This window comes from Mesocricetus auratus, unplaced genomic scaffold (genome assembly GCF_017639785.1).
Source record: "Mesocricetus auratus isolate SY011 unplaced genomic scaffold, BCM_Maur_2.0 Super-Scaffold_100009, whole genome shotgun sequence".
In the NCBI taxonomy this organism is placed as follows: Eukaryota; Metazoa; Chordata; class Mammalia; order Rodentia; family Cricetidae; genus Mesocricetus; species Mesocricetus auratus.
In genome coordinates this window covers 45,859,939-45,872,886 of record NW_024429193.1, presented here as the reverse complement: position 1 = coordinate 45,872,886, position 12,948 = coordinate 45,859,939, and positions in this window count along the sequence as shown.

Below are 12,948 nucleotides of genomic sequence, written 5' to 3'. Positions count from 1 at the left end.
CCAGTTTCTTTCAAATAAACTCCCTTCCACAACCCAAGTAACTGTGTTCTTTTAAAGAATTTCATCTGGAATATTTTGTGCTGTTCGTTTTTGTTTGATGCACAGCTATTCACTAAACAGTGGTAGACATACTGGAAATATTTTAAATATTTGTTATACACTATATTATACTCAATAAGTTTACTAAGAAAAATAATGCAATTTTGTTAACAATAGATTTATATGGACAACCTTACAATGTTTTCTAGATATATATCATTTTAGGGTAATTCTTTGTGAATAATCTCTGAATGAATTTTTTGATGTATTTTTCTGAAACCCGGGTATTTAATATTTTTGTAAAGCATATTGGTTTCAAATAGTTACCAAGAAGAACAAAAATACAAAGTTTTCTTTTACTTTCAAAAGATGAACTTAATAAAAGCAAATGTCCAGTTGGGTGCATGCAACATATTCTAACTTTCATTCCCTCACAATATGATTTTAAATATTGTGACTTGGAAGGAAAAGAACAGTACTATAGAAGTCTTATATACCTTAATTGAGCTAGAAAAGTAACTGTTTTAAGACCTGACAGACATACTCATGATAGCATTATGAATATCAAATAAATGTAACCCAATACTTGTACTGAGAGCATCATATATACATGCATACATAAGTGACTGTCTAAAGGAAATTGCCAAATAATGGGTGTGTGAGGGAGCTATAATTCTGGCAACACACCTTGTCAACAAATTAAGCTTCCAGTAAAGGGACTGGCTTACATCTAATTGAGTTGTTGACCAATGGAGTCCTATGCGGCTCCACAAACAATCAAGGCTGTTCCCAGACTATAGTTTGCTCCACCTACACAAGCTGACAGCATCGCCACATTGCTAAAGACATCAACAACTCATTGAACATGTAGAAGTCGAACTGGTGCCTACATAGAGGTTTCAAATCAACCTTGCATTCTGGAAGTCCTGTTTTGAAGGCAAGGTTGTAATGATTTCACTAGATCCAAGTTAAATGACAAATGAGTGTTTATTGGGGAAACATTTACACAGATAATAAGAAAGAACCACAGGAGTGTTTCTCTGCCTTTCTGATCGGATTTGCTAACCCAAAATAAAGAGCCTAAGAGAGAGAGAGAAAGAGAGAGAGAGAAAGAGAGAGAGAGAGAGAGAGAGAGAGACACTATGCCTCATGCTTCGCTCTTTCCACTTCTGTCTGCCTGAAACCATGCCCAAAGGGGTGTGGTCCCCATTACAGGTTCACAGGCAAGATGCTGCTGCAATTCTCCTTTTAGTCCAAAGAAGATTTTACAGTTGATGCAAAAACTTAAACAATGACAACAAATGTCAAGTATATTCCAGGAAAAGGAAAGGTAAACATACATAAATTAAAACTTACTAGCAGCCAGAGAAACATTAAGCAATAGATATATACTACATGTCCAGTATCAGGGTAAAGGCATGACAGATATTACTCCAGTAGCAGTGCTGATCTGAAAAGTCTAAGCCTTGTTATCTAAGATAAGAGAGAATATAGTTATTACTGTCTAGTCTTCAAACTCATCAAAAACCTGAGAAGGAAAATAACATTACCAGGGTAGGCAGGAAGTACAAGCCTCTGACTCACAAAAGGTGCTAGCGAAGACAGAAGCAACAGGCTACTTGGACAGTCAGCCAAGGTCTCACAGCAACATCTGGGCTACCAACTTTGGCTAAGGCCTAAAGTATCAGACCGACCATTTCAGAAACAGAGAAAATGAAAAACTGTCTTACAGTGACTTGGAAAGTCTTAGCAGACTTCTTTATGTTTGTCTCCTACAAGCCCCATTAGGACAGCATGTCCAAGGTTAGCAGTCAAGGTGAGGGCAGTTCTTTGCCCAAGAGGTCAGTAGCTGAGGAGAAAATGAGCTCCACATGGAGTGTCAACGGTGCTCAACATATTGTCTGGAATAGCTCAGTGCTGGTAGGAGCAATTGTGTCTCAAGTCAATGGAGTACTAATACTAAAATATTTAAATGCCATATTCTGAAGGTCTTTGATGTATTTGAAATCAAATATCTATGTCTGTCTAATTTCATAGTTATGAGAAGCATGGGTAACTATAATCTGTAATTCTCAGAAACATAATTGCTCCATGCCTAAAGTGTCCCAAAATAATTTAACAAGGACAATGACTTCAAAAATGTAAATATATATATTAATATATATATATGCATGTATATATTAGCAACAGAGGTAGAACTAAAATGTCTTGATTAGAGGTAGAACTGTAAAGTGCAAAATGATTAAATATCATAAATTGTATCAATATGCAAAATATATGAATAAAGATAGTTTTATATTTGTATGCAAAACATTATAAACAGAAAGAAGACCCTACTCAGTCAACATACAAGAATCCAACAATATAAGTTATCTATAGCTAGTAGTTGCTAAAATCAGTTCACAAGAAGATATGTTAATTTACCTATAACCCATCCTAGCTATACCCTTCCCATCCATACTCTTAAAGTTTTCTAAAAGAGATAGCCAAATCTGGCCATCATGTTCCAGACCCAACTCTACACAACTTAAAAATAACCCTAAGCAGGTGACAATTATCCTCTTTTCAGCGATGAGAGAAAAAACCAAAAAATACAATTAATTGCAACTGAAATATGAATATTTCCTCTTAGATGGGATAAAAAGAGAATAATATTAATGTTATAAATATTTGATTGTACAAATGCTATCCTTCTTAAAACCTGATAATGCATAAATTTTCAGGAAAAATTTAAGATTGGCTTTTAATGCCTGATGGCCTGGGGTACTTCCTTCTATTCTTGTCTTGAGATAGTAAGATAGATTTTGAGATTCCGGTGTCTAATGCAAATAAAAAATTATTTATTAATAGACATATATAATGTGGAGGAAACTGCTACAGATGGATACATAAGTTTAAATAATATGTAATGACCATTAAGATAAAATCACAGAAATAATCTATCAACAGATTTGCTTTCTAAATGCCTCAGTTTGGGAGCATTATTTTGAATTTATATTCCTGACTAAGAATGATAAAAGAACATAAATAATGCAGATTAAAAATGCTTATTAATCTTTAAATAACATGTAACTTCTTGATCATTTTTCACATTTTACAATCTTGGTTTTAGAATAAAATAATACTGATATTTATGAGAGAAAGTATACCATTTAAAAATAAATTTTCCTAAGTACTTTACATGTGACCTACAATCACAGATGTTGTTAGATAATCACACAAGATAATCACACAGAATGACAGGGTTCAATTTTCATGGCTTCTTTAAAGTTACTGTTATAAGACCATTGATCATAACATACCTACTTCATGATTTCATTCATCTCTCCATCTGTCTCACCTATTGATTTATTACAGCAAATATCTTTTAATGTACTTAACATAGGAAAGGAAAGTACTAACATAGGTAAACCAGGACACAGGTTGAAGGTCTAATGTCCAGAATTTTTTGTGTTATCATATTAAATGTACACTGGTTAATATGCACATACACCCTTTGGGTAGACTCAAGTTCAAGCAATCAGAAGATATACAGTTTGCATGTGTTTATCTACACACATACATACACACAGAAAATGCAAGTGTTCTTTCAGTTTCTATCTATCCTTTATTATCTATTTATTGAAAAGATTCTCTCTCTCTCTCTCTCTCTCTCTCTCTCTCTCTCTGTGTGTGTGTGTGTGTGTGTGTGTGTGTGTGTGTGTGGGCATTCACATACCAAGTGAGCTTCAGGAAGTTAGAAGAAACTTGTGTGAGTCCTTTACTTCCTTCTACCTTAGAGACTTGAAGTCAGTTACTGTTAGGCTTGGTGGTGAGTCTTCTTACTGGTAAAGCATCTTGCCAGCATGCTTTACATACATTATTATTTCAAATTTGTTCATGTCATTGCAGGTATTTTATGATTTAGAATAGAAACTACTCCAGGTGTAATGCAAACTGTATTTAGCATAATCCTCACAACTTGCATAACAGCATTTTATATTTGTTTTTTCTTTGGTTTGATTTTCTACACAAGTTGCCTTGTATCAAAGTACTCCCAAGTTCATTGCACACCAGTTTCAAATGAGCTCTGATTTCCTACTTTTATAACTGCTTGGATTTATTTTTCACAGTACTTATTTTTGTGCTAATACTATCTTTGCTTAGTCACCAATGACCCTTGAAGTTGATTTCTGTCTTCTTCTGACATGCCTATGCCTTCTCCTGAGTCATTTATTATTTTCTGGTGTAGTAAGCTGTTCTTAAATGTATTAGTCATCTACAACTCTTGCCAAACTTGTAACTCATCTATTTCTGTGAAGAAATATATACACCCTACATTTGGATGTAACCACTAGCTGATATTGTGTCAGTTAGTTTCTGACATATGATATGTGATTAAATAAGAAAATATGTTTTTGTGGATTTATTTTAGAATAGAATACCATTCAGGAATAAAATGATATTTTGTAGTTCTCAGAAATGTGTATATTAGTGAATAATGATTTAGTAAACAAAATAAGCCATTCACTATAAGTGCTTCATGTGTGCAACATAAAAATCAGAAATCATGCAAGATGAGATTAGGATGATGGTTACCTGCACACTCCAGGATTACAGTTATTGCCCATTCTTGCAACCATTTATCATTTATTCTGCTTCAGTCACACACACACACACACACACAAACAAACACACACACACAATACCACATATGGATGTAACCATTAATACTTGTTATTATGTCAATTAATGTACTGATATTGATTAAGCTTTAAATGCCTCTTGTTCCATAGCCCCAGTACTTATAACTAATTTTGTTTCCAACTGATCTGTGCTAGACATATATTGTGAGACTATTCTTTATCAATTTTCTGGTATGCTTTGCTAATAAATATTCAGCGATTTTAGTGTGGAGTGGTATATTATTACATATCATGATTCTTAATTAATTATTGAAAGTGCTTTAATTGTGAGCCCTACATTCATTCCATACAGATGTCTTTCAGTATATCTGTGATATAATTATTACATTCAGGTATTAGATAGCATGATACATATTATGAGGTTCCTGATACTACTTCAGTTTTTTTCTTTGTTATTATTGAATTACTCATAGATTTTGTAGTAGTATTGGATAAAGAGAACTTATGCTACAACTCTATTGGATTGTTTCCCTCTATATGATTTTAAAACGTCTAAAAAATGGCATGTGGTTAATCTTTGTTTCTTCAGCACATATTGTATATGAATCAATGATTAATGCAATTATAATATTTTTACTCTTTATGTATGTTATCTTATTTATCAATTTCTTGATATTCAAGTTTCATGTTTGCTGTTACCTCCTTTCAAATTTTATTTAATTGTTTTGACTATTATTAAGGGAATTTCTTTGCATATGTTGTAGAAACTATTAGGCATTCTATTTGTTTCTATATGTGAGCATTAAATATCTGGATTTAGAATTAACACATTGTAATTGTTTCATACGTTATTTTTTCTCATTCGGATTAATTAGAAAATCTTTTATTTTGGTGGTGTTTTGGTTATCCAAAATCCATTTATTTACTTTTGAACATTGACTGTCCTTTTAGTTCAATTTGTATGAATATTGAATATAAATTCAATCATCTTTGCTTATATTTTAACACTTGTATTCAGAATTCTATATTGTCTATTACTCTGTTGGCACTCTGCTTTTTTTTTCTCTTATCTAAAAAGTAACTCACTTTTGCTGTCACCTTTTCATGTTTTAAGTATAATTTGCTAAATGGGTGATGGTGGAAAGCACTGCTACTTGCAGCAAACAAAGAAAGTGAACTTTGAAAATCAGAAAGGAAAAAGATAGTGATATTCCAGAATTAACTTGGTACTCATCACCAAGTGAGAACTTTTCTTCTCTGAATGTGACATGAATGGAACTGTGGAGCATGAGAAACTTTGCTTAATAGCCACTGAATCTTCTCTCTTTAAACTTATTGAGGATAATATATGCTGGAGGAGAGGAGGAAACAAAATACAAGAGCTACTAAACTTTTAAAAATAACAATCTTTATTCATCGTTAAAAAATTCAATTGGCATTTTTACTGTTACCTGACCTATCATCCATATTATTTGTGCAGTAGACTGGACAGTGAATTGGAATCTTTTCTTGGTGTTCCAGATAAAGTGTTTCTCTCTCTCTCTCTCTCTCTCTCTCTCTCTCTCTCTCTCTCTCTCTCTCTCTCTCTCTCTCTCTCTCTCTCTCTCTGTCTCTCTGTCTCTCTCTCTCCCTCTGTCCCTCCCTCTGTACCTCCCTCCCTCTCTCCCCCTCTCTGTTTCTTTTTTAAGGAAAGCAGTCACCTTCTCAAACACTGTTTTATTATGACACTGAGATTCTTCTTTTCAGGATCTGAAACTCCTCACATCAACTTCTCCCATAACTCCATATGATTAGAATTTTGGAGACTCCAAATTAGAGACTCTCTCTCCTCTGATGTATTTACAACTGATATCACCTCTTGAATGTAAGTTCATGTCTCTTAGACCTGATAGTGAACAAATTACTGGTCATCTTACCAAACGAAAGATGACCAGATCCTAACTCATATACCTGTGAATATATTTTATACTGCCAAAAGGGGCTCATAAATCTGCAAAGCTAAATTCTGGACATGGGAGATTTTCTAGTTAACTTGAGTGGCTGAAGTTGTAGGTCATTTTCCCCTCAAGTATTTTTATGTTGAACTTTTAGTTACTAGGGTTGTGATGCAAGATTTAACAGGGCTTCAGATAATTTATCCCACTGAGAAATATTCAGGTCATTCTGAGCTATTGTAGGGAAGGTCTTTCTGTCATGAACAATGAATTAATTGATCCTTCCAGAGAAAATTGTTTTAAGAATTATTGAAGTCACTGAGCCCCTCTCTGGTGGTGCAAGTAGTTCTTTACATGTTCCTGTATAACAGTTATTGTAACATCTTGAAACAATATACATACCAATAATGAATTCACAACTATGGAATAGATAAGCATCTTTTCTTCTGGAATATTTCATATTGAATAAAGTCATACAAATGCTTGTGTATAGAACAAAGTCAAGAAACTGATAGGATAAAGGAAGACCATGCTTATTTGCCTTTGGTGCTGTTTTCCTGTTCAATGTTTCTTTTGACTGTATTATAACACTTGGAAGACAAAATTTCTGGTTTTATTTTTTTGCTTTACTTCTATAATTTCCATTGACTCTATGAGAAATTCTTTGCCAAAATCAGCATTATTGTTTACTTTACCTATTTGAACACATTAAACACATAAATGTGTGTCTGTATTCCCTGCAAAGGTTCATTTGTTGTCTCTTTATACATCCCAGTTCATGTCCTTTGATGGACGGGTTTTCAACTTGGTGTTTCTAATTACTTTTCCTTTTTGTTTCACGTAAAACTTGCAAAGCTGTTTATAGAAATTGAGAAAATTTGTGCTTGCTCCTGCCAAGTACTTTTATGCCACTTTAATACAATTTTAATGATTGACCTTAAGTTTTATAAAGTCAAAAATCCGGTCCCTGCAAATAATTGTTTTCATTTGTTTTGCTTTTATTATGAGAATATATCACTTTTAGGTTTCAGTCCTAGTAGAAATTCAATGGAATGTCAACTGTCAGTTGTGGCTTCCAAATATTTGTCTTCTTGGATATTTTATGTTGCAAAGCAACTAATTAGTTGTTTTTCTTCCATGTTAATTTTGATTCTCAGTTAACCATTGGCTAACATTGAACTCTCTGAGACTATACAAAGAAGGTATTTTTCCTTATTTTTGTGTCATGTTTTAGAACAATATGTGTAATAATTTTCTCTGAATGAAACTATTTTGTTAACAATGGGGATAGGGGCTTAGTAAAATAAGGAAACAGAGTATCAGAAGGCTCATAAGATTCTCAAGACTAAGGAAGATCAGGTTACAAGATTGCTGAAACTGCTCTCCAACTCAAAATAAGCAATAAATAATTGCTAGGGGAAAAGAACATTCACCATGGAGTTGTCTGCATGTTGATGCATGAGTACCAGACATGCAGCTTTTCTGTGTTATCACCTGTAGTGAGGTGGCATTTTCAATGACACAATTGTCTTGTTGCCACTCATATTTTAGGAATTGATAGCTGAACCATACTCCTATAACTAATTCCATTAAACACATTAGATTACTGAACTAGAATTTAATAGTTCTTTCATTTGTCATCATTGCCTTATCTTTCATGAAAAGCATTTTTTTCATTTCCCCAAGAAAAGGAATACAAGAGAAGTGACACCCAAGCTAGGTATCCTTACAGAACTCCTGAAATAAAATATAAGACATGAAACTGAGGTTCATCTGTGTAAGGGTAGATTGTACCCATGGCAATCTGGATATGAATGTCTTTCCTCATATGATATAGCATTTTAAGATTTGGTTGGGGTGTGCGTGGGAGGAGGGGAAGGAGCGTGAACTGTGATTGACATTTGACTCAAGCTATTTAAAATTAAAGTGACAAAAAAAGATAAAAAAGATTTGGAATCAGGGTGAATCATGTGAAAACAGTTTTATGGGTTGGAGACTAGAAGGGGATCCATGTTCTTCCATGTAGAAAGGAAGCATGTAACTTCATGATAAATAGAGCCCACCACATGAATAAAGGGATGTCACCAAACTGTCAGATAGGCTAGAAAACATATTCCACATATGAAAAGTGGTAGTAAGAAGATTATAGGGGTAGTGTTGTGGCCTCTGTTATGTGCAACAAGACTTATAATTGAGGTTAAACTGTATAATCATAAAGACTTAATTGTAGAGGGATGCCTTTCCTTGCCAGCCGGTTTGGTTTTTCCCCCACCAGTCGCCTGGGCTCTGCTGCGTTGTAGTCCCCAAATAACACACAAGACGCTGTATTAACTATGAAGCTGTTGGCCTTGCTTGTTTCTTACTGGCTATCTCTGACTTAAGTATTTACACTATAACTGTCAATCTAAGTATTTCTCTTACCGGAGAAAAGTTTCCGGGTTTCTTACCCCTATGGCTGTTACATGTTAACTCCCTGTGTTTCTCCTACCCAGAGTCCTCCTGGACTCCTAGTCCCACCTATCATGCTTCCCTATTGGCAAACAGTGCTTTATTGACATATACACAGGACTTCCCCCATTGCTTAATTGTGTAAAGGAATAATTACAATGGAAAAGGGAGAGAGATGCTACTTTATACACTAGCTTCTTATTTGATTCAAAGGGTGGAAAATGAATGATTAGGAAGAGGAGCTGGCCTGTCACTTCATGCACAGTGCAAGATTATTGAATGACAATTCTAATTACATAAGCAGTCAGGAATTTTCTCCAAATACCAAAAACATGGAATAGTGCTGAAGAAAGGTGTGAATTACATTCGTTGATAGGAGAGACTTCTCAGAGACACACTTTAATATAAAATAAGTGCAATTCTGCTTCTGAATTTCCTAGTGCTGGGAAATATTGTTATTCTGATGAGTTGTCACTAGCAGTCCTACTTAGTAATGGTATCTGTATAATGCCTTATGATATCATTGCATAAGATTTATCTAAGGGTTAAATTGAAGCAAGGCTGCTATGGATAGAATAAAATGCCTGCTATGCCTACTACACAAGAGAGAACTCATTTCTATTATTGTAAATCAGGGTAAATGTCCCTGGCTTGAGATAGCAAAAATTCAGTGAAGAGGCCACTGTTATTATTTTGTTAATGAGATGATATGTGTCTTATTAAAATTACTTGTAAAGTTGTGTGTTTATGTGCATCGTAGTGTTAAGCCATGAATTGAAGAAAATAATCACTAAGAATAAAAGAACTCAGAAAGTTACAAGATGGAGGACAGGGATCGATAAGCAGTAATTCCCAGGAAAGACTAGTAGATAAACTCCCCCTTAAAATAGGCAGGGAGATTTCAAGTGTCATCACCCCATGCTAAGGTAAGTTTTCTGGTGATGCAAATTCTTTATATGATCCATGTTCCTGTAACTAACCCCAGTTAACTCAGTGATTAACCAAAGCAGATGAGACTGCAATTCTTTCTCTGTCCTTTCATTGGTACCCTGTCATGGATGAATGGCTCAAATCTTCTCATGAAAAATCACATAGTACAAAACTAAATGGCTTCATAGCCTGCAACTGTTAGAATATTTTTTGCCCTTATTTTAAAAAGCACTGCAAATAATGTTTAGACTCCTAAAGAGAACTTAAACAACTGAAATGAAATTTATTTGAGAGAATGATTATATGAACTAATTTTACAAGAAAAACATCAAGATATATTTTTAATTAATCATCATAAACATGTTTCCAAAATAGTCAGACATCTGTTTTTAATGAAGCTTACAAGTATAGAAAAAAACAAAATAAATAAAACAACTTCATTGGTGTTTTTTATTTCAGCCATTCATGCCAGTGTAAGATGGTATCTCAGAGTTGTTTTGAGTTGCATTTCCCTGATGGCTGAGGATGTTGATCACTATCTTAATTGTCTCTCAGACATTTTAGCCTCCCTTATTGAGAATTCTCTATTTAGTTCTGTACCCCAGTTTTTAATTGCATCCTTTGGTGTTTTGGAGACATGCTTCTTGGGTTCTTTGCAAATTTTGGAGATCAGCCCTCTGTCAGATGTGATGTTGGTGAATATCTTTTCCCATTCTGAGGGCAGCTGTTTTGTCTTGCTTACTGTATCCTCTGCCTTGCAGAAGCTTCTCCATTTTAGGAGGCCCCATTAATTAATTGCTGAATTCAATGTCTGTGATACTGGTGTTATGTTCAGGAAGCAATGTCCTGTACCATTTAGTTCATGAGTAACACCCACTTTGTCTTCTAAGAGGTTCAGTGTGGTGGAATTTATGTTGAGGTTTTTGATCCATTTTGATTTGAGTTTTGTGAACGTTAATAGATATGGATGCATCTTCAGTCCTCTACATGTCCATGTCCAGTTATGCCAGCACTATTTGTTGAAGATGCTTTCATTTTCCATTGTATAACTTTAGTTTCTTTGTCAAAATTCAGGTGTCCACTGGTGTTTAGGTTAATATCAGTGTTTTCTATTCCATTCTATTGGTCTACCTATGTACTTTTGTGCCAATACCATGCTTTTTTCAGGACTATGGCTCTATAATAGAGTTTGGAGTCAGGAAGGGTGATGCCTCTAGAAGTTCTTTTATTGTACAGGTTTGTTTTGGCTATGCTGTGTCTTTTATTTGTCCATATGATGTTGAGCATTCTTCCAAAGAAGGTCTGTGGAGAATTCTGTTGGAATTTTGATGGGGATTACATTGAATCTGTAGATTGCTTTTTGCAAGATTGCCATTTTTACTATGTTGATCCTACATATCCAAGAGCATGGGAGATCTTTCCATTTTCTCTTATCTTCTTTAAATTATTTCCTCAAAAAAATCAAACTTCTTGCTGTACAGTTCTTTCACTTGTTTGGTTAGCATTACACCAAGCTATTTTACATTGTTTGTGGCTATTGTAGAGGGTGATATTTCTCTGATTTCTTTCTCAGGGCACTTGTCATCTGTTTATAATAGGGCTACTGATTTTTTGTAGTTAATTTAGTATCCTGCCACTTTGCTGAAGGTGTTTATCAGTTGTAGGAGTTCCCTGTTAGAGTTTTTCAGGTCACCCTTGTATACTCTTATATCGTCTGCATATGGTGAACGTTTGAATTATTTTCCAATTTGTATCCCCTTGATCTGCTTTTGTTATCTTACTGCTCTAGGTAAAACTTCAATTACAATATTGAAGAGATATGGAGAAAGTGGTCAGCCTTTACTTGTTCCTGATTGTAGAGGAATCGTGTCCCTCCATTTAGCTTGATGTTGGCTGTTGGTTTGCTGTATATTGCTTTTTTCATGTTTAAGTATGTTCTTGTTATTCGTGATGGCTCCAAGACTTTTATCAAGAAGGGGTGATAGATTTTGTCAAAGGCTTTTTCAGCATCTGGTGACATGATCATGTGGTTTTTCTTTTTCAGTTTGTTCATGTGGTAGATTGCATTGATGGATTTTCATATGTTGAACCATTCCTGCATTCCAGGAATGATGCCTACTTGATCATGGTGGATGATTTTTCTGATGTGTTCCTTGATTCTATTTGCTTGTATTTTATTGGGTATTTTTGTATCAAAATTCATGAGAGATATTGTTCTGTTGTTCTATTTCTCAGTTTTGTCATTTTGGGGCTTGGAGTCCAAGGTAATTGTAGCCTCATAAAAAGAGTTTGGAAATGTTCCTTTTGTTTCTGTTGTGTATAACAGTTTGTGGAGTACTGGTATTAGCTCTTCTTTGAATTTCTGAGAGACTTCTGTACTTAAACCATGTGGCCCTGAGCTTTTTTTTTGATTGGGAGACTTTTGATGACTGCTTCTATTTCTTTAGGGTTATAGGTATATTTTAATTGCTTATCTTTCTTGATTTAATTTTGGTATGTGATATCTATCCAGAAATTTGGTCATTTTTTTAGATTATTGAATTTTGTGGAGCACAGGTTTTTAAAGTATGATCTGATGGTTCTTTGGATTTCCTCAGTGTCCATTGTTAAGCCCCCTTTGAATGTCTTAATTTCTTTTATTTTTGAGGGAAATGCTTAGAGATCAGAGAGAAGGAGCAAGCCACAACCTTACCTCCTAAGTGTCTCTACAGAGAAGAGAGAGATTTCCTGTTTTTCTCTGCTTATATCCTCTTTCTGCCCAGCTACATCACTTCCTGTCTGTCTGTACAGACCTCCAGACCTCTATGGTTAGCTAGTGGCAGTTTCTGCCCAGCTATATTACTTCCTGTCTCTCTGTACAGACTTCCAAACCACTGTGGTTAGTGAGTAAGTGGCAAGCTCCATTCTCTGACCCTCAAAGAGGCTTTATTTGTGCAAGAAAGATATCACCACATATCACCCCCCTTTTTCTA